This window comes from Callorhinus ursinus, unplaced genomic scaffold, assembly GCF_003265705.2.
Source record: "Callorhinus ursinus isolate GAN/ISIS: 27379988/994484 unplaced genomic scaffold, GSC_fseal_2.0 scaffold35, whole genome shotgun sequence".
Taxonomy (NCBI): domain Eukaryota; kingdom Metazoa; phylum Chordata; class Mammalia; order Carnivora; family Otariidae; genus Callorhinus; species Callorhinus ursinus.
In genome coordinates this window covers 2,931,090-2,953,438 of record NW_027397097.1, presented here as the reverse complement: position 1 = coordinate 2,953,438, position 22,349 = coordinate 2,931,090, and the positions used below count along the sequence as shown (strand labels likewise).

General features: G+C 49.0%; 1 long non-coding RNA gene across 1 annotated transcript in view; it reads left to right on the top strand.

The window, feature by feature from the left end:
• The window catches only part of LOC112806336 (uncharacterized), a 25,620-nt gene extending 3,467 nt beyond the window's left edge, over positions 1-22,153 (top strand). Inside the window, exons 2-3 of the long non-coding RNA XR_012374503.1 lie at positions 17,687-17,951; positions 19,432-22,153. This is a non-coding gene — a long non-coding RNA (uncharacterized lncRNA). The remainder of the gene's footprint in view (positions 1-17,686; positions 17,952-19,431) is intronic.
• The last annotated feature ends 196 nt before the right edge of the window (positions 22,154-22,349 follow it).

Below are 22,349 nucleotides of genomic sequence, written 5' to 3'. Positions count from 1 at the left end.
TCAGGTTTCCCAGGCAGGGGCCAGGTCCCTGATGCCAAATGCAAACTAGATACTCTGGCTCTTGGCATGCCAGGATGCAGGCACCCAGAGGAGGCAGCCCAGGAGGCAGGAAGCCTGGTCCAGACCCGGGCAGGCCTCCCTTCCATCTCTGCACTAGCAGGACCAGCTACATAATTTGTGGGACCCAGGGCAAAATGAAGATGCCCTTGTTCAAAAACTGATAAGAATTTCAAGATGGGACAGTAACGCAGTAAATCAAGTGCAGGGCCCTTCAAAGCATGGGGCCCTGCGTAACCATATAGGTCACACATGCAGGAAGTCAGCCCTGTCTTCAGGCCTCGGTTTCCTCATTTGTCAAAAGGGAGACTGACAGCCACGTGGCCAGGAAGTAGACAGGCTAGGGTTGGAGATATAAGTAGGAGGTTCATGGTTCAACATCCATGGTTCAACATCCATGCTGGGCAGGGGTCCCTATGGACAGCATCTGTTGCTTAGGTCTCAGCACTGGGTAGCAGACCAGTTCTTGCCAGGAGTTTGATTCCTCACCCAGCGTCTTTTCATGGACCCAAAAGTAAGGCTCAGAGAAAGAAAACAACTTGCTCAGGGTCATATAGAGATTCAGTGGCAGAAACCAAGATTAGAGCCCTAGCTATCTTTCTGCAAAACTGGTACTTTTGTGACACGGGAGAGAGAGAGAGGGAAAGAGAGAAGGGCAGGAGGGAGGTGGGGGGGTGGCTGCTCAGGACAAAGAGGGCCACTGTGTAGACACAAAGGCCTGACCACAGAGGCCCCTGCGTGGGCTGGGCCAAATGGGTGGGTAGAAAAGCCCCATGGTGATCGAGGGAGGTGCCAGGAGCTGCCTCCCAGACCCTGGTTGTGATGGGGATGGAGGTGCCACACAGGAGCCAGGAAATAGATCAAGGAGGAGAAACAAAGAGGGCTGAGCCCCCCCGCCCACAGCCCCAGGCCTCCAGGGCCAGAACTGCACACCCTACTTTTCCCTGGCTCCTCCTGGACAGCCTGCCAACTTAAGGAATCCCCCCTTCTACCACCCAACACCCCATTTTCCCCCACCTCGGTGAGGGTGAGGCTCAGGCAGCTGACCATCTGACAGTCCCAACTTCACAATCTTGCTCAGAAACTTCTGGCTAATCTCCATCACCCACAGGAGGTTGAAGCATAGGCTTCTCGGTGTATCATTCAAGGCCCTTTGTGACCTGACCCATGGACCTTTTCACGCTCCCCAGTCACCACTCCCCATTAGCCCTCTACACCCTGGTCATGTGGGAAGTCCCAGATTTCTTCAAAGCACTTGGTGCTTTCACACACACACACACACACACACACACACACACACACACACACACCCCTGTGTTTGTTCATGCTTTTCCTCCTTCCTGGAGTGTTTTTCCCCCTGACCCCTGCTGGCTGAGCTCTTTCTTCCTCACGAACCAGCTCAAATGCCCCTTCAACCAGGCAGCTTTCCTCACCCCCCACAGTGGGACTTAAACTTCACTCTGCCACAAATGTTGGATTTACACACATTCTCTTGCTTATCCCTCTCCGGCTTGAGCCATAGTTTAGGTCCACGAAGCCTACCTGGAGGAGGGGCATTTGAGCTGGGCCTTGAAGGGCAGGTGGACATCACTAGCAGACAGCAGTGGTGGGCAAGGAACAAGAGCTCAGGGAACCAGGGATACCACCCCTCTCTCAAACATTTTAGCTGAATCAATCTATTTGGTTCCTGAGTTCAGAAAGCAAGGGGTCCATAGTTCAGAATCACAGGAGTCGAGTTTCCAGGACTGTGAGGGAGGAAGGGTTGTCAAGGGGTTGATAGACTCCAAGGACCAAGTCACTGCAGTCTTTATATGTCCTACTACAGAATTTTTTTAAATGCACCTGAATTTATTTCTTAGTTTATAGTAGTTTACTAAGTAACTCATTTCTGCCTGTATTATTTTCTTTCTCTTAATAAAGAGTAGCTTTTCTGTTGGGGTAGCTTTTCTGTTCTTTTTCTACTATTTTATTAAAGTGAATACTTATTTTGGGTATTGTCATTCTTTTTAAATAACATAAGCATTTAAGGCTATGATTTCCCACTGACCTCTGCTTTGGCTCCGTTACCTGTGTTTTTATATGTAAAGTTTTCTTTATCACTATTTTTTAAATAATTGCATTTTTAATTTTTCTTTGACCCCAATCAGAAGTCTTTTTAGGGGAATATTTAGGTTTTGTTGCTGTTTCTTGTAATTATTTAAACTTGTGTCATGAATTTCTAGTTTTATTTGCAGAAATATAAGGGACATTGGTTTAATTGAAGTGTGGAGTCTGTGTACATTTTACTTTTTGGAATTCCATTGTATGCGTTCTATGGATTTTTAAAAGGGAGAATGTGTTCTCTTTTGATATTTTATTAGTCTAGTACTATATACACATGCATATATTTTCAAATAAAGCATATCCATACTTATTTTTAACTTATATAAGCTCTTAGGCTGATAATGATGTATCTCTTACTCCTTTTTGTGTTTACATCAACCTGTCCTATTTGTATTTTATCTATTTTGATGCCCTATTAGTCAATACATTATAGAAGGTCTTCCTGGGGCACCTGGCTGGCTTGTCAGTGGAGCGTGCAACTCTTGATCTCGGGGTTGTGGGTTCAAGCCCCACACTGTGTGTGGAGATTACTTAAAAAATAAAAAATCTTGGGGCACCTGCATGGCTCAGTCAGTTAAGCATCCAACTCTTGATCTCAGCTCAGGTCTTGATCTCAGGGTCGTGAGTTCAATCCCCATGTTGGGTGTAGACATTACTTAAAATTAAATTTTAAACTTAAAAAAAGGGGTGCCTGCGTGGCTCAGTCAGTTAAGCGTCTGCCTTCGGCTCAGGTCATGATCCCAGGGTTCTGGGATCGAGCCCCACATCGGGCTCCCTGCTCAGCGGGGAGCCTGCTTCTCCCTCTGCCTCTGCTGCTCCCCGTGCTTGTGCTCTCTCGCTCTCTGTCAAATAAATAAATAAAATCTTAAAAAAAATAAATGTGAGAATGTGAGAAAATTTACCTTCAATAGCATAATAGCATAGCTTATTTATATCTATTTCATAAATGATGTCTCATTTTACTTCTTTATTTTTGTGCTTCCTTATTGCTTTGCTATACATTCTAGGCTTTTCTTATTTTTATCTTCTATAATGCTTCAGAAAGTAGAACTCTAATTTGTTAATTGTATAAACCTATATTTTTTATTTTTTTTAAGATTTTATTTATTTGTTTGACAGAGAGAGACACGGCGAGAGAGGGAACACAAGCAGGGGGAGTGGGAGAGGGAGAAGCAGACTCCCTGCGGAGCAGGGAGCCCGATGCGGGGCTCGATCCCAGGACCCTGGGGACATGACCTGAGCTGAAGGCAGACGCTTAATGACTGAGCCACCCAGGCGCCCCTTGTATAAACCTTTAGATTAGTCAAGCACATATATTGAAATCCATATGTATCCAATTGCCAAGTCAATAACTGTCTTACTGAGTATGTGCTAGCCACTGTACTAGCTGCTTTCCAAAGTCTGTGCTATTGTCTGCATTTACAGATCCGGAAACAAAGCTCATAGTACCAAGTAGCTTGCCCAAGGTCACCCAATAATATTTGATGGTGATCTCTTCCGGATGATGAGAACTTTAGTAGGCTTCAGCCATTCAGGGCCATCCCTGGAGCTGGAGAGGAGGAAATCTCAGTTAAATAACATTGCTGAAAGTGAGGGAGGAATGACTTCTTTGAAGTAAAATCCCCACAAGGATTTAAAATGGACTTCACAATGGATTCCTCACAATCCTGCAATATTAGTCTTGGACTTGGGGGTACCTGGGTGGCTCAGTCGGTTGAGCGTCTGACTCTTGGTATTGGCTCAGGTCAAGATCTCAGGGTCGTGGAGTCCCGCCCCAAGTTGGGCTCCAGGATCAGCGCACAGAGTCTGCCTTTCCCTCTCCCTCTGCTCCTCCCCCTGCTCACAGTCGCACGTGCTCTAGCTCTCTCCTTCTCTAACATCAATCAATCTTTAAAAAAAACCCAAAGTCTTGGATTTCCCCCAATTTGATAGGTGAAAACGCATGTCTTATTACTAATTTTGGTTTGCATTTCTCTTAGGAGTGAGAGAAGCATCTTTTCCTTCTTGAGAGCCCTTTGTATTGCCATTTCTATGAACTGCCTGTTTATATCCTTTGCCCACTTGGGAGGCACCCAGCAAATAACCACTATATCAAGGCTTCCTGGGGTGTGTGTTTGTTTTGAGAATACCAAACAGATGACTTTTAGAGTGTTATTCTGTTTCTTATAGAAAATCATTTCAGAGATAATAAGCTCTTCATGTGAATCTTCAGAACAATTTTCTTCCTCCTTGTGTGTAGGATCTTTTCATAGGTTCCTTATTGATTGTTTTTGTTCACTCTCTTGACCAGGAAGAAATAAAGCCAGGCCAGGGAACACCTCCTCACCCTCTCAACTTTATGTGGCATTGCTTCAAAACGACGGAAGTCTCAGTTCCACTATTAGGCAGACAGTGTAGATACAGAAAAAGAAAAGCTTATGAGGTGGATTAGGGATATGTCATCACCAACATCATTAATATTCACTGGTAAAACAGCAGTGCCAAATATATATGTATATAGTATTATATAGATATATATAGTATTATATTGATATTTATATATAGAAAATATACAATGCTATTTTGTATATATAGTATATATAGGATACGTGTAAATTTACATATAGGTATGTGTGCATATATATGCTGAGTATACACACACACACACACACACACACTAAATTTACACACAGATGTAAATTTAGTTGTCCCAACAACCCTCTTAAGATCGGTACTGTTACTATACTCATTTTACAGATGATAAAGGTGAAGCACGGAGGGGTTGTATTACTGCTTAAGCTCACACAGCTAATAACTGGTGGAGTCAGTACTCTCGCCAGAAAACTCCAGATTTTCTGGTCTCAGAATCTGGGTCCTCAAGCACTCTGACCGGCTTAGAACATATCCTGTGTTGTCAGAGTATGACCGAAGGTCCATTTAGTCAATGGGTTGCTGACAGAAGAGTAGACAGTGGGTTGGGGCACCTGGGTGGCTCAGTCAGTTAAGCATCCGACTCTTGATTTTTGCTCAGGTAATAATCTCAAGGTTGTGAGATCAAGCCTCACATCGGGCTCCGTGCTGGGCATGGAGCCTGCTTAAGATTCTTTCTCTCCCTCTTCCTCTCCCTCTGCCCCTCCTCCCTGCCTTAAAAAAAAAAGAGTAGATAGTAGGGATTAGTTTGTTTTATCGACTTTGGAAGCCATTGGTTCTTCATTCACTAATTCATTTAATCCTCTGATTCATTCATTTAACAAATATTTCCTGAGTGCCTACTATAGGCCAACTTCTGAGCTAGGTGCCAAAAACACCAAGACAAATTAGAAATGGTCCTTGTCTTTAAGGAGCTTGCAGTAAAGAAAGGAGAGGGACATGTCAGTTAATGACACCATGTGACACATACTGTTCTGTTTCAGAGGGAAGAGCAGGTAGTGTTGTCATCCGAGGATGTGTTTCTCAATCTGTCCCCATTTGTCATCTCGTTAATTTCTCCCTTGTACTTTGCCTTGTGATCTTCTCTTATCTTTAATGTGTGTAGTAATCACTGTAAGTTTTGTATTTTTGCTTATCTTCCTGATCATTTTCACAGAGAGTAGAGAGTGGGCTGATCAGTCATATCTGCTCTCACTTTTTCATTTCAGAAATGTGGCCTTGTTCCGTGAGTGATGGGGAGCCAGAAAGGGTTCTGAGTAGGGCAGATGGGCAATTTAGAATGAGCACTCTGGCTGTAGTGTGGCAAATACATTGAATGAGGGAGATGATGAGGTAGACAGGGCAATGAGCAGGCTGCTCAATGGTTTGGTGAAGGATGAGATCTGAGCAAAGGCTGTGGCTGGGGAAGAGGAGGAGAGTATGGATCCAAGGAATATTAAGAAAATGGGATTAAAGGGACTTACTGATTCATTCAGCACTCTTCAATGAGCACCTGTTAAGTGCCAGGCACTATGCCAGGTGCCAGGAATGTGGCAGGAAACAAGATAAACACAATCTCTGCCTTCACTGAGTCTAGAAGGGAGAGATTAATAACTGGAGCTTTTTCAATTAAAGATGATAAATGATGTGACAGGAGAAGTAGAGGGCACTACAGGGAAACAGAAGGGGGACGTGAAGGGGTGTGAGGGAGGAGTCCAGGCTGATGCCTAGATTTCTGCCTTGGCTGTAGGGATAGGTGCCATTATCTGAGCCAGGGAATCCAGAAGGGCAGGGCCCCATGGAGATCTCATTGAGTCCCTCCAGCCTGAGACGGGCAGGAGCATGGAAGGTGGTGAGCAACTGACTGCTGAATGGAAAAATACATGAATGTGGGCATGTGGCTACTCCCCAGCCTGCAGCTTGACCCTGAAAGAGGAAGGTGGGGAGTGAAAGAAACGAAGTTTCAAGAGGCCCAGCAGTTACTCAATGCCCACAAACCCCTAGCCCCTCCTCAGTTACCCAACGGGCCACATGAGACCACCATGACTCTCTCTTAATGTCCAGGGACCAGAGCTGGGCCGCCATGAAGCAGTGTATCTGAGGTGTGGGCAGGCAGGACGACTCAGCATAAACCTGGTCATTCTGAGGTCACCAGCATGGGCCCCACAGGTTGCTGGAGGCCTTCCTGGAACTGGAGGGAGGAAAGCACCAGCCCTCGGTGCATGTCCCCAGAGTTAGGGGCCCTTCCTCTGCCTCCTGAGTCCCCTGTGTGCCCTCCTGCCTTAACATCAAGCCCCCAGCTCTGGGTCTATCTGTCTCCATCCCAGGGCAGGAACTGGGTGATCAACTTTCTGTGTCCCCAGCACTCAGCTCAGATACCCCTTCTCCCTAAGCATGTGATAGAAAATGTTTGTCAAGTTAGAAAAAAAAAAAAACAAAGAAAAACAAAATGTTTGTCAAGTTAGTTCAGAGACAGCTGTACCTTGACCCCCAGGGGCTAGCCTCTCTCTCCCCTTGGAGAAGTCCTGCCAACAGCCATACCAACACCAGTGCCATTCTGGGCATGTGGCAGTGGTGCCCATGGTACTAGCCCTGGGTAGAAGGCCAACCACTGCCTGGCCATTGCCCCCTCCCCCCTGAATATCTGAGAGTCTTGGAATTGTAGGGTCTTAGAATCTGAAGGGATAGAAAGACTCTCTGCTGGCATGTCCTCCAATTCCCCTGTTAAGGAGTCCCACTGTCCAGTGCAGGCTCGGATCACAATGCGCCGAGCTATAGGAACTCATCCCAACCTGGGACCCGAGACCTGCCTCACGTGACTTCAGCAGAGATCCCACCTGCCCCCAGAGCCCAGAACAGCCCGCCAGAGCCAAGGCTGGGGGTGGGGGCGAGGGTCTCTGCAACTGTCACTTCCAGTACTCTGCCATCCTCGAAAGAAGAGGAAGTGAGCAGGAGGCCCTTCCTCCAAGGCCACAGTTAAAGTATCACCACATGCAATAACCAAACCATCAGGGGAGCCATATCAGGGCCAAGGAGACAAGACACAAGCCACCGAGCGGAAAGCTGGAGCATTGCAGATGCTCTTGAGGCAGCATGCAATCCTGGTTAAGAGCGCCTCTGTTAGATACTAGCCATGTGACCTGGTGCTTGCTTTTCTGAGCCTCAGTTTTCTTGCAGGTAGGATGGGGTGATCACAGTGACCTGGTGGGCTCAGAAGGTGGATTAAATGAATGCATGCCAAGGGTCAGCCCAGTGCAGCACTAGGGAGGTGCTCTGTGATTCTGGGTTCTTGTATGGTGATGTCTGGAGACCACATGAGCCCCATGCACTGACCCTGGCTCCTCAGGACCCTGCAGCCTGTGTTCCCTGCCAGGCAGTCAGTAACTGCAGTGGGAAAGAAGTGGGAAAGAAGAGGCCTGCTCCACGCTGGCGAATGCCCAGCGCCTCTGGTTGCGTCCGTCTTGTGGTCTTCCCACCCTTCAGGTCTTTTCTACCTGAGAGTGAGCGAGCCTTCTCCTTCCTCCTCTACACTTACTTATTCGTATGGCTCTTTAAGCTGAATGTCATGTGTTTGCCAATGTCGTGTGTTTGTGTCCCAAGGGCCTGCTGGGAACAGGGCCCTGTGGGGGCGGTCCCAGGGGACCCCAAGAACCGCCGAGAGTGGGGACAGGGAGGTGAGGGCACACAGCCAGCGCAGGGCAGAGCAGGAGGAGGCCAGGTGAGAATTGTGGGCACCCTTCCGTGGCATCCCACATCTACCCACGTTAAATTCATTCTCAAGCATTAAAGTGTATTTTTTCTCCTGACTATAGACATCATTACAGAACATTTGAAAAGTACAGAAAAATGTAAAACACAGGATAAACAATTCTGACAGTCCCGATCCACACAGATAACTGATGTTAAGATTTTGGCGTGTTTTGGGGATGAAAAAGTACAACGTGGGGAATGTAGTCAATAATATTGCAGGGGTGCCTGGGTGGCTCAATTGGTTGGGCGATTGCCTTCGGCTCAGGTCATGATCCCAGGGTCCTGGCATCGAGCCCCGCATTGGGCTCCCTGCTCCGCGGGAAGCCTGCTTCTCCCTCTCCCCCTCCCCCTGCTTGTGTTCCCTCTCTCGCTGTGTCTCTCTCTGTCAAATAAATAAAATCTTTAAAAAAATAATATTGCAATAACATTATATAGTGATGGATGGTGAGTACATTATGGTGAGCATTGCATAATGTATAGAATTATCAAATCACTATGCTGTACACCTGAAACTAATGTAACATTGTATGTCAACTATACTTCAATAATAATTAAAAAAAGATTTTGGTGTGTTTTATACCAGAATTTTTTTAATGCATTTTAACCTAGTCTTAATGTATCCATAATTGTATACGCTGCTTTTTTTCAGTCACCATAACGACACAAGCATTTTCCTGGGTTTTTACGACCTAGCCAGTTCGATCCTGCCCTGTTGATTTCAGCCCCTCATTTTAACAAACCCCCTAATTTGTGTTGGGATTTAGCTGCCTCTTCCCAGGATAGAATGGCTCATGGTGCCAGCCTGAAGGAGAAGGGGGAGGGAGGAGGAGAAGAGGAAGGGAAGTAGAGGGAAAGGAGGTGAGAAAAGAGAAGGAGGAGACAAACCCAACACCTCAAGATTCATTCTCTCTGCTCCTCTCTCGGGCTAAATTTGCTGCTTAGTACTGAAAAACCCCAGGGCAGTCACCTGACCCCCAGAGTCACCTGAGCTCACCTGATGTCCTTCTGAATCTGTCCCCTGCTCATTCCACACACCCAACCCCAAAAGGAAGGGAACTCACTACCTGGTAGGAAAAAAGCCTTCCTCCCTGACAGCGAGCCCTGCAGACCCCGGGCCACAAAGACCCTGTTCCAGCCATCCCGCCTGCACTTGAGTCCTCTGCCCACTGGTTGCATGACCTGGTTCCCGGGCCTCTGTAGTCTGTCACTTTCTTCTGATCCAGAGCACACCCCAGCATGTCAAAGAGGCCTCAGAGCTCCAGGTGGGTCTGGCTGATAGTGCAGGGGAGCAGGGCAATCACCTTCCATGTTCTGGACCCTATGCCTTGGCTCATGTAGAGCTTATGGCCAGCTCAAGCTCTGAGCTCCTTTTTTCTTTTTTTTAGAGGGAGAGAGAGAGAGAATGAGAGAGAGAGGTGGGGGACGGGCAGAGGGAGAGGGAGAGAGAGAATCTTAAGTAGGCTCCATGCCCAGTGCAGAGTCTGACACGGGGCTCGATCTCATGACCCTGAGATCATGACCTGAGCCAAAATCAAGAGTCAAACACTTAACCGACTGAGCCACTCCCGCACCCTCTGAGCTCTTTTTGCATCACTGTTTTCCCACATTCTGTGCTTGGATGATCATTTGAAGAAACCTAGTGTAAGACTTAATGCTTTGCCTTCTTTATATATCTGCATTGAACTTTAGCTCTACCTCTTGGCTCCTTGTGGTGGGTGAGTTTGATACATATGTGCTGTGTTTATGCAGTTTATTGATAAGATGATAACCTTATAATCAATGGATGAATGGATAAACAGAGCGTGGTCTATACATACAAAGGAATATTACTGAGCCATAAAAAGGAATGAAGTAAGAAAAGCAAAGCTGGCAGCATCACAATTCCGGACTTCCAGCTCTATTACAAAGCTGTCATCATCAAGACAGTATGGTACTGGCACAAAAACAGACACATAGACCAATGGAACAGAATCGAGAGCCCAGAAAGGGACCCTCAACTCTATGGTCAACTCATCTTCGACAAAGCAGGAAAGAATGTCCAATGGAAAAAAGACAGTCTCTTCAACAAATGGTGTTGGGAAAATTGGACAGCCACATGCAGAAGAATGAAACTGGACCATTTCCTTACACCACACACAAAAATAGACTCCAAATGGTTGAAAGACCTAAACGTGAGACAGGAGTCCATCAAAATCCTAAAGGAGAACACAGGCAGCAGCCTCTTCGACCTCAGCCACAGCAACTTCTTCCTAGAAACGTCGCCAAAGGCAAGGGAAGCCAGGGCAAAAATGAACTACTGGGATTTCATCAAGATAAAAAGCTTTTGCACAGCAAAAGAAACAGTCCACAAAACCAAAAGACAACCGACAGAATGGGAGAAAATATTTGCAAATGACACATCAGATAAAGGGCTAGGTCTCCAAAATCTATAAAGAACTTATCAAACTCAACACCCAAAGAACAAATAATCCAATCAAGAAATGGGCAGAAGACATGAACAGACATTTTTCCAAAGAAGACATCCAAATGGCCAACAGACACATGAAAAAGTGCTCAACATCTCTCGGCATCAGGGAAATCCAAATCAAAACCTCAATGAGATACCACCTCACACCCGTCAGAATGGCTAAAATTAACAAGTCAGGAAACGACAGATGTTGGCGGGGATGTGGAGAAAGGGCAACCCTCCCACACTGTTGGTGGGAATGCAAGCTGGTGCAACCCCTCTGGAAAACAGTATGGAGGTTCCTCAAACAGTTGAAATTAGAGCTACCATTCGATCCAGCAGTTGCACTACTGGGTATTTACCCCAAAGATACAAATGTAGGGACCCGAAGGGGTACGTGCACCCCAATGTTTCTAGCAGCAATGTCCACAATAGCCAAACTGTGGAAAGAGCCAAGATGTCCATCGACAGATGAATGGATAAAGAAGATGTGGTATATATACACAATGGAATATTATGCAGCCATCAAAAGGAATGAGATCTTGCCATTTGCAACGACGTGGATGGAACTGGAGGGTGTTATGCTGAGTGAAATAAGTCAATCAGAGAAAGACATGTATCATATGACCTCACTGATATGAGGAATTCTTAATCTCAGGAAACAAACTGTGGGTTGCTGGAGTGGTGGGGGCTGGGAGGGATGGGGTGGCTGGGTGATAGACACTGGGGAGGGTATGTGCTATGGTGAGCACTGTGAATTGTACAAGACTGATGAATCACGGATCTGTACTTCTGAAACAAATAATGCAATATATGTTAAGAAAAAAAAAAAGAAGAAGATAGCAGGAGGGGAAGAATGAAGGGGAGTAAGTCGGAGGGGGAGACGAACCATGAGAGACGATGGACTCTGAAAAACAAACTGAGGGTTCTAGAGGGGAGGGGGGTGGGGGGATGGGTTAGCCTGGTGAGGGGTATTAAAGAGGGCACATTCTGCGTGGAGCACTGGGTGTTATGCACAAACAATGAATCATGGAACACTACATCAAAAACTAATGATGTAATGTATGGTGATTAACATAACAATAAAATTATTTTAAAAAAACTTAAAAAAATAAAAAATAAAAAGGAATGAAGTTTTGACACATGCTACAAAGCAGATGAACCTTGAAAACATTATTCTACATGGAAGAAACCAGACACAAAATGTCACATGTTATATGATTCCATTTATACGAAATAACCAGAATAGATACAGGGGCTGAGGGGAGAAGGGAATGGGGGTGATGACAACATTTTAGAACTAATTAGAGGGGGTGGTTGCACGACACTGTGAATGTATAAAAGCCATTGAATTGTGCACTTTAAAATGGTTGCTTTTTTTTTTAAGATTTTATTTATTTATTTGACAGAGAGAGACACAGTGAGAGAGAGAGCACAAGCAGGGGGAGTGGGAGAGGGAGAAGCAGGCTCCCTGAGGAGCAAGGAGCCTGATGTGGGTTCATGGGGCTCTGGGATCATGACCTGAGCCGAAGGCAGACGCTTAACGACTGAGCCACCCAGGCGCCCCTAAAATAGTTACTTTTATGTTAAGTGAATTTCACCTCAATTTTCAAAAAACGCATCTACAAAAGAAAAAGATACCCAATGCACTCAGCAGACAGCCTTGTGCCAGGTATGGGAACGTAGAGATGAATGAGACCTGCTCCCTGCTAGAGCTGGTAGAGCCCAAAGCCTTTGAAGCTGAGAGGGGGGCTACCCTCTGAAATTCACCTTCCACACTGCGGATTCTCTCACTGGTTACTATTATCACCACATGCAGACTTCCAGGGGTGCTGCCCCTCCCACCTTAATGCTCGGGCTTGGCATGACACAGAATGCATCCTCTGAGAAACTTTGCAGCAGAGAAACCTGACAGACATAACCTTAGCCAGGTCATCAAGGTTAACAACCACAGTGCAAAGTCAGGTTGGTAATATATACCCTTGATCTGATGTGGTGAGACTGGTGCTTTACCTGCATGATCTTACTCCCAAGAACTTGTAACTCCAGTTTAACCCTGAGAAGATCATCAGAAACCCTCAAATGGAGTGCCTGGCTGACTCAGTCGGAAGAGAATGCAACTCTTGAGAGCATCAACTCGGGGTTGTAAGTTTTTGAGCCCCACGTTGGCTATAGCGATTACTAAAATAAATAAATAAATTTTACCCCCAAAAAGGAAAGAAAAACTCAAATTGAAAGTCTACAAGCTGGGCGCCTGGGTGGCCCAGTTGGTTAAGCGACTGCCTTCGGCTCAGGTCATGATCCTGGAGTCCCGGGATCAAGTCTCTCATCAGATTTCCCGCCGAGCGGGGAGTCTGCTTCTCCCTCTGACCCTCCCCCCTCTCATGCTCTCTCTGTCTCATTCTTTCTCTCTCAAATAAATAAATAAAATCTTTAAAAAAAAAAAAAGAAAGAAAGAAAGTCTACAAGCTATCCGGCCAATACTCCTCAAAACTGTCAAGGTCATCAAAAACAAGATAAGCCCGAGCAACTGTCCCAGGCCAGAAAGAGTGCAGATGCAGAGAGGCATGATGATGTATCCTGGACATAAAAAGCACATTAGGTAAAAGCTAAGGAAATCCAACTAAAATACAGACTTCAGTTAGTTAATAATAACGAATCAGTGTTGGTTCATTAATTGTGACGAATACAGATGGTCCCCAACTTACGATGGTTCGACTTAAGATTTTTCGAAAAGCGATATGCATTCCGTAGTAACTGTACTTCAGGTTTTGAGGTTTGATCTTTTCTTGGCTCTCTGGTGATGCTGGGCGGTGGCAGCCAGCTCAGCTCCCAGACAGCCAGGCGATCTTGGGGGTGAACAACCGATATGCTTACAACCGCTCTGTACTATACAAGCTTTCTGTTTGTCACATTCAAGTACAGTGTTCGATAAATCCATGAGATAGTCAACAATTTGTTGTAAAATAGAATAGTCTTTGGTTAGATGATTTTGTCCAACTGTAGGCTAACATATAAGTGCTCTGAGCATATTTAAGGTAGACTAGGCTAAACTATGATGTTCAGTAGGTTAAGTATATTAAATGCATTTTTGACTTAATGCTATTTTAAATTTATGATGGATTTCTTGGGATGTAACCCCATTGTAAGCCGAAGAAGATCTGTATGTTACAATAGAGGAAACCAGGGTGGGTTAAAATTCTTATAAGGACTGGAACAGAAATGACGATGGGAAAACGAACGGAGTAGAGCGCGACCTACTCCACAGACTGTAGGTGTCACTACTGAACATTGTAGCAGGCGTCACTTGTTCTCCAGGTGCTAACTGACCCCCGAGAGAAAGATAAGGTCTTGCCTGATTGTGACCCTGCTTTCCAAGTCCTTGACTACCTCTTCCTGACTTGGGAGCACACTTGTAGACACCAGTACCTTTAAAAATCCAGACTAAGAGAGCCATGGTCTCTCTTCAATAGCCTAGGACCCCACAGAAGTCCTTCTTTCCAGGCCCTGGACACACCTTCTCCAGGGGACTTACACCAGGAAGAACTTTAGATGAGACGTCTCACTGTTTTCCCATGGGGTGTGGTCTTGGGGCTGATGGTTATGCTTTAAGTCAACAGTAGACCGATATCTTAATCCAACATAATATTCACAGACACTCCTGCCCATTAACCAGGCATCATTTTCTTCTCTGCTGAGCAAACATTTCTCCATTTGGTACATGAAGATATTATGGAGGCCTTAGACCAAGGTCTTTCCTAACTACAAGTGCAGGGCAGGGAAGTATAGAGATTAAGAGGAATGGTTTGGAATACATAACCCTAGATTCAAATCCTGATTCCATCACTTATTAATTTACTTAAACCCTATGACCCCAGTTTCCACAACTGTAAAGTAAGGATAATAATAATGTCTGTTTTACAGGATTCTTGAAGAATGAGTTGAAATAATTCATACAATGTGCTTAACATAGTACCTGGTATATAAGGTCTCAGACTCCTGTCAAGATTCTTCAATAAAGCGGATGAGAAGACCACAGGTTCCAGGGAATTCGCACCTGCCACCAAGGTCACAAATCCATTAGTGATACAGAAGCCAGAATAGAGAAAGAGGGCTGGCTGCATCCTGGAGCCAGTGGGTAAAAAGGAAGGAATAGCAAAGGATGTATCCATAGCCAAACTTGACTAAAGGGCTGCTGGGGAGCGTCACTGGGGAGTGACGCTCCCCAGCAGCCCCCCAAGACCATTGCAGAATGGCTCTCAAGGTCTCGTGCATGTCTGTGACCAGTAGTACTTTATATTCTCCAGGGTCATCATCAGATAAATCATCATTAAAACTGCCCCATCTCCACCCCAGTGAGGACTTGCCCCACACCAGGCACACACCTGGAGAGGCTAGGGAAGTCTAGGAAATCTAAGATGTGGGTTGATATGACCTGAGCCTCTGGAGCACGCCTCATGTGCCAGACACTAGCCCTTTAGTTGAAGGACTGTGGGGAGGCCCAGGCAGTACACCCAGGGGCAGCCACAGAGTCTCAGGGCATATCAGCCCCCCTGTTTTACCCTGGCACCCAGCACTGTGCCTGGCACATAGTTGCTGCTTATTGAGCACACAGATGGAAGAATGAAAGGCCTCTGTCCTCAAGGCCTTCATGGTCTAGCAGGGGAGACTTGGCACAGTGCAAACCCACAAAGAATCTTGCCCAGCAGTAAGCCTGGATTGTGGCCATTGGACACCTTGGGGGGGGGGGTGAAGCACTTCTAGGGTGATGGGTGGGAGGACGTGGGAGCCCGGGTGGCCGAGGAGGAATGCTGTGTGCATGCACAGGGCCCAGCTGTCCCAAGAGTGCCAAGGAGCTGCATGACTCAGGGTGGGGCAGGGCTGCAGGCTGGAGGAAGGGTGTGGTACTCTGGGGAAAGGGCAAATGAACCTCAGGAGGAGCTCATCCCTTCCTGCCTGCCTTCTTCGGTCCTTCCATAGTTTACTGCTTCCGGGCAAAGGCCACTGCAGAAGGCCACAGACAAGCAAGAGCTTTTTCCGCATCTGCAACAGAAGTAGCAAAGATCAAAATGGGACAAAGTACCAAAATAAAGTAACACCTCAAAGATGACTTAAAAAATAAGGGCAGCTCCGTGTCACAGAAGTCTGAGCTTCAGTATTGGACAAGCCAGGTTAAAATCCCAGTTTAGTTTAAACTCCTAAACTTCTAGCACCTCAACTCCCTAAGCCTCAGTGTCTGCTTCCATCTGGGTGTGGGCGATGGTGTCTGTAGGGGGCCTGGCTCATTCATCCAGTCATGGGCTTAGGGACGTGTAGGGAGACATCACCTTTCGCTGTCCCGGACCCTGACGGTGAAGTGCCCCGGGGCAAAGAGACACTAAAAGCCACACGGGCCTCTGTGTAGGGCCAGAAAGCCAGCCACCTTCCCTGATAACTGTTGAGTGACTGTGATCACCTACTAAAATCGTCCCAGCACCATCCAGTACCCAAGGGGAGGGAACGGGGCGGGGTGACTGGTCCTCTCGGCCAGCCCTCGGCTTTCTAGCAATCCATCTCTTGTGCTGGCCTCTGGGTCCAGTCCTGGAGGATGTGGGAGAAGAGGAAGGCCTCGCCCCTGCCCTTTGGAAATGCAGAAGGCAGGAGGACTAGCCACTGTCCGAGCAATGGCACAGAGGGTCAGGCCTCCCCAGGTCACAGGTCCCCAGCACTAGCGGGAGCCTCCCGGTTCAGGCCATGGGCATGGCGACCTCCCAGGCCTGCTAGCACTCCTCCTCCTCCATGCCAGCCACACCCCGTGCCTGCACCTTCACCGCTCACACCGGGCCCTCGCTGTGCTCTTCCTGCCACCTGGAAGGCCCTTCTTCCAACTGCGTCAGGGAAGGTTCCGAGAGGCCCTCCTTCCTCTCTTCTCCCTCAGAACTTCCATTTCTTCCCCTAATACTGATGGAAGCCTGCTCCGGGGTAGAGCCTCAGTGAAGCAGAACGTGGACCCCACCTGCACAAAGCCTCAGCAGTTCCCACAAAAGGGCAATTATCTCTCCATTCTGAGGTGGTTGGTGTGTCTGTCTCCCAGCTTGGACTGTGCACTGCATGGGCAGGGGCTGTGTCTGTCCTGCAGGACTCAGAGGAGTCAGTCCTGAGGCTAAGGAACGGCCAAGGGCAGGTCCCTGCAGTGGGTAGAGTTTGTAGAGGAGGGAAGGGGGCAGGAATGGAGCAAGGGTGTGGAGGTAGGCCTGAGTCCGGCGGTGCAGGAGCCGGTGCGGAGACCGGCCTGGCCTTGTTGGGGGGAGGGGCAGTGAGGTCAGCTGGTGCACAGGGCAGGAGTTCAGGTGCCACCTCCTGGGGCCTTGGGCCTTTCTCCACAGCTCTCAGTTTCCCCAACAACTGGTTCTCCCTCCCTCACCCTCTACTTTCCAACAAGGTATCTAGAAGTCCATGGATCAGGGACTCGGGGAACAACAAGGTAGGTGGCCAGAACTCTGGTCATCTGAGAGTCTAGGACCTTCCTGTGGTTAAGTCCTGGCTCCAATCTTCACCTTTTCTACCTGGAGTTGGCAGGTAAAAATACAAGACACCCCCTGAAATTTGAATATCAGAAACACAACAAATAATTCTTTAGCACAAATAATATTTGAGACATGCTTATACTAAAAAATTATTCATTGTTTTCTTTTTTTTTAAAGATTTTATTTATTTATTTGACAGAGAGAGAGAGACAGTGAGAAAGGGAACACAAGCAGGGGGAGTGGGAGAGGGAGAAGCAGGCTTCCCGCGGAGCAGGGAGCCTGATGTAGGGTTCGATCCCAGGACCCTGGATGATGACCTGAGCCGAAGGCAGACACTTCACAAGTGAGCCACCCAGGCACCCCTATTCATTGCTTTTCTGAAATTCAAATTTTTGGTTGCTAAACCTGGCAAAACTTTGCCCACTCCCTATTTCAGAATCTGCCACTTGCCCCGACAATGAGGCTCCAGGAAAGCATCAGAGAGGTCCTGGGGCTCCTGCAACACGTTCAACAAAACAGGAATTTAGAGCTGGAAGGAACCTGGAAGATTATTTAGCTGATCCCTCTCCCTATATGTGGACGAGGAGACTGAGGCCCAGAGGGGACAGGCCCTGGCAAGCCCTTGGGCCCCTCACACCCCCTTGGCTGCAACTTGGGCCTCCTGGAGAGCAGAAGGTCCCCGGAGGCCAGGCCCTTTCCAGGTAAGGCAAGGCGGAAGTCTTCAGGTTCCCGCTCTACCCCCCACCCCACCCCCACCCCCAGGCAGTTTCCCGGATCCTGACACCCCCAGGTGAGTCACCTCCACCTGTCAGGACAGATCTGGAGCAGTGCCAAGGCCCTGGGCTCCTCAGGTCCTGCTGGGCTCCCTGCCCAGAGGAGCAAAGTTGGCGGGGAGAGGGGAGGTCCTGTGTGCAGCCGGTGCACGTGTGGGTGGGTGGGGCTCGACTTTGCGGGAGAGCCTGGTCTTCCAGAAAGCTCATTGCCTAGCCATCCGCCTCAGGCCCTTCTGATAGCCAGGCTGACAGGGGCCCTCAGAGATGACACAGCTCAATTCCCAGTGAGGTGGGGAGTGGGGGCAGGGTCTTGACCAAAGTCACCCAGCCAGTTGGATCCACAATCAGGTTCTTTCTCTCAAATGAGTACGCCATGCTCCCTGCTGGAACTGCCCGCCCCCTTCCCTGTTCTGTGTTTCTTTATCGCACTTCACCCTTCTCGACACATTATGTGTTCATTTGGCTTTTGTCAGTCTTCAGTTAAAACATAAATCCTGCTCAATGTCTTGAGATCCTAGAACAGTGCCTGGCACTAAGTAGGACTGAATAAGCATTTGTTGCCCCTAACACGTCTTGCCTTCTGTGGGACACGCTACACGATGCCATAGTTGCCGTCTCCCCAAACATGCAGGTTCTGCCGGGAACACGGCTCTGTGCGGGGCTGTGAGTCCCCAGGTCTGGGCGTGTGGCCTCCTCCTCCATTGCAGCCCAACCTCAGTCTGGGAATGAGACAGTAATAGCACAGGGCTGAGATGGACTGACGGTGGTTTTCGGGGTGCTGCTTGGTAAGGACTTGGGTTGTCACCTGTCTGCCCTAGTACACCCTGCTAGACCAGATAAGCCTATGACACCGGGGCATGGCCAGGAAGCTCAAACCCAGAGTCCCACCCAGCTGACCACTCCCAGACAGTGGCCCAGGGGACAACACCGAGCCAGGAGCTGCCGACCTGTCTGCCTCACTGTGTGACGTGGCCCATCCCCACCCCTCACCGGGCCTCATTCTGCCTGTCTCTACAATGATGCTTCCAGGCTGGCCGATCCGTAAGGCCTGCTAGTTCAGCCCGCCTTTAGTCTCTTCCTACTTCCTCTCCATCCCAGGCCTCTGCATTGGTCACTCCTATCCAACCTCCTGGGGTGTCCCAGACCCTCCCCCGCATCCTGTCAGACCCTTTGCTGACCCTGTTCCTGTCCTTCCCTGTGGCCCAAGTCCAAGTTATGTCTGTCATGGACACTGTAGGTGGTTGGGGCTCCTAGGACTAACCTGGGGCCACTTGGGACACTTCCACGTCATTCAGAGGCTGTTACTCAGATTGCCTGCCCCACACCCTCTGACCAGTCTAGATGTTCTCATTTCTAGTCAGACCATCTCTCTGGTATGTCCAAAGCCAATCTCTGCATCTTTCCCCAGACTTGCTCCTCTCTCAACCTCCCAGCCAGGGTGCCTCCAGTCAGCTGGTCACCTGGGCCTGGAACTCCGAGAATCACGAAGCCTGCTCTCCCTCCCTCCTTGCCCTCCTCCAATCCGCCACTCAGTCCTGGCCACCCCTCTGTGATATCCTGGGGGATCATCCACTTCTCCACTTCGTCAGCCTCACCTGTGTTCATACTTCATCTCCTCTCACCTGACCTTGAGGGCAGAGGGTGCCTCGACTCCATGCTCTCTGCCTTCAACCCACACTCCATGCAGCGCCAGAGAGGAAGTGCCAGTGGCAGCAAATCCAACCTCGTCACTCTCCCGCTCAAAACCCTCTCATGGCTCCCCACTGCCCTCAGGATAAAGTCTGCTCCTTGGCCTGGCATTCAAGGCTCTTCACGATCTGCCAGTCTCACCCACTCATCTCACACTGCTGTTCCACTGACCACTGAGTGTTCAGCTCCCAGCTTTGGCTCAAGACATTCCTTCCACCTGGAAGGACTCCCTCCTTCCTAATCCTCAGATTCCTCCCCTTTTAATCGTCCGGAGAGTCCACAGTGGGAATCGACTTGCTATCCAGGGAGGATGGATAAACAAGGCTTTTCTCAGGGGGCATGTGTGTGTTTTTAGTCAGTCAACGTTTATCTATTTATCTGTGTACACACAGCCTTGTTTCAGAAAGGATTTGAGGTGGGCCATTCAACGTTTATTGAGTGCCGGCCCGGACCGCGAGTCCCATACGGACATGCAGTCCGCGACACTCCCACTCGCAGACCCGACCAGGGAACCAGAGGGCCAGGGCAGAGGGCTCCGGGGCGAGAGATCTCAGGAAGAAATGGGGATTTAGGGAGGTGGGAGGGTGGCTGGAGTGAGTGAACAGGAGAAGGGCATGAGAGGAGGCAGGAAGAGAGAGCACAGAAGGAGCAAGAGCTGTGGGTGGGGGAAGAGAGAACCACAGCTTCCCTCTGTGACCCCGGCTTGCATTTCCTTTCCCTCCTGCCCAGGTCAGCTTCAAGACTCGTTTCCCTTTCCTCTTGCAACATCACTGGGTGAGGGACGGTGGGGCTGGAGGCAATGGGGGTGAAGACCATGGGAGCCACTTGGGTTTCGCTTCCCCATGGGAAGAAGCCTGCATCCCCAGCTAGCCGGCAGCCCCGTGGGCACAGCACACTCCGGAGTTCCCAGTGCTCTTCCCATCCTCCATTCATCTCCTTTGTCCCAACCAGTCTGTGAATATGAATAGCCACATCCATGTCTTCAGGGAGGAAACGAAGGACCAGAATGTTGGTGACAGAGCAAGGACTCCAACCTGTGTTATCAGAGGCTAAAATGCTTCCTCTGCTAGTCCACGTGCCTTCTGCTCCTGAATCCTAGACAGCTGGACATGGCAAGGGGGCTTATGAAGTATGTGTTGGGTTGGCATAAGAGGGGTCCCCTCTCTGCACGTTCCAGGAAGGGAGGTACCACGGCCCAGGACTGACCTTCATAGGCTACTTTAGATACTGGTCCCACCTACATCTCCATCCAGCCCTGGGGTGCAGCACACAGAGCCCAGCTGGGCACCAGGAGGCCTGGGCTTCAGCCCCGCCCGGCTTTGCCCTCACTTGCTGTGTGACTCAGGTCCAGGCCTCAGCCCCTTGCCCCTTCCCTTCTGCAAGCGAGGTGCTGAGCTACAGGGTCTGCAAGTCCCGAGGTCTCTGACCTCTGTGGCTTCTGGTTTCCACAGGATTTGGTCTGTCTGCCTGGAGAGGGTTGTCAGGCTGAGAGTAGGACGAGTTCTTGTCCATCCTGCTGGTCAGTACTGGGGGGGGTCTCTCCGGGCCATGGGGATGGTGGCCAGGGGGTCAGGAGTCTAATTTTATCTGTTGTAGTCCAAGCTGGGGCTGGTCTGGCCCATTCCCCAACTGACCCCAACTGACCCCAATGCTGAGCTCAGGTTGAGCTGAGGCAGCTGTCAAGACAGCCCCAAAATTAGCCCCAACAGGGATAGGGAGGGGCACTGGCCCAGGCCTCAGGCTCCAACAGCCCCAAGGGACCCAGCCCTCACCTTACTCAAGGAGAGAGAGGTCGGCCAGAGTTCTGGCAGTGACCTTACCATGATGCTGGGTGGGGAGAGTCACAAACAAGTATGGACACATTTCAGGAGAGGGATTGAAGAGCAGGCACCCTCTGCCAGTTGCTGGGGCCCTGACGTGGTTCCCAGCCCCCAACCTGTCAGAGCCCTGGGAAGGACCAGGGACGGACCTTGCTATTTATACACTTTTAGAACAGGGTTGAGGGATCCAACCTACCCTCCCAAGGCTGAGTTGGATAACCTCACACATTAGCGCCAACTCCCAGGCACAGGGGAGGAGCCAGGAGGTATCAACCTGCCGATAGGGTGCAGGTGGGAGACTCTAGGGCCATGCCCAAAGCCAGCCCCCCTGACCCGGGGATCGTTACCCACTTCCCTCCTCTCTACCCCGGTGTTCCGAGGACCTTATTAAAATGCAGATTCTGATTCAGAAGCTCTGGAGTTGGGTATGAGATTCTTCGATACTCTAACAAGGTCCCAGCTTGGTCTGCAGACCACACCTTGATCACGAATTTTACTTCTCAGCCAGAAGGGTAGACCCCAGGGCCAGGCTCCCTGACTTCTTCTTCTTCTTCTTCTTTTTTTTTTTTAAAGATTTAATTTATTGGGCGCCTGGGTGGCTCAGTTGGTTAAGCGACTGCGTTCGGCTCAGGTCATGATCCTGGAGTCCCGGGATCGAGTCCTGCATTGGGCTCCCTGCTCAGTGGGGAGTCTGCTTCTCCCTCTGACCCTCCCCCCCTCTTGCTCTCTCTCTCTCTCTCTCTCGTTCTCTCTCTCAAATAAATAAATAAATAAATCTTTAAAAAAAGATTTAATTTATTTATTTGAGAGAGAGAGA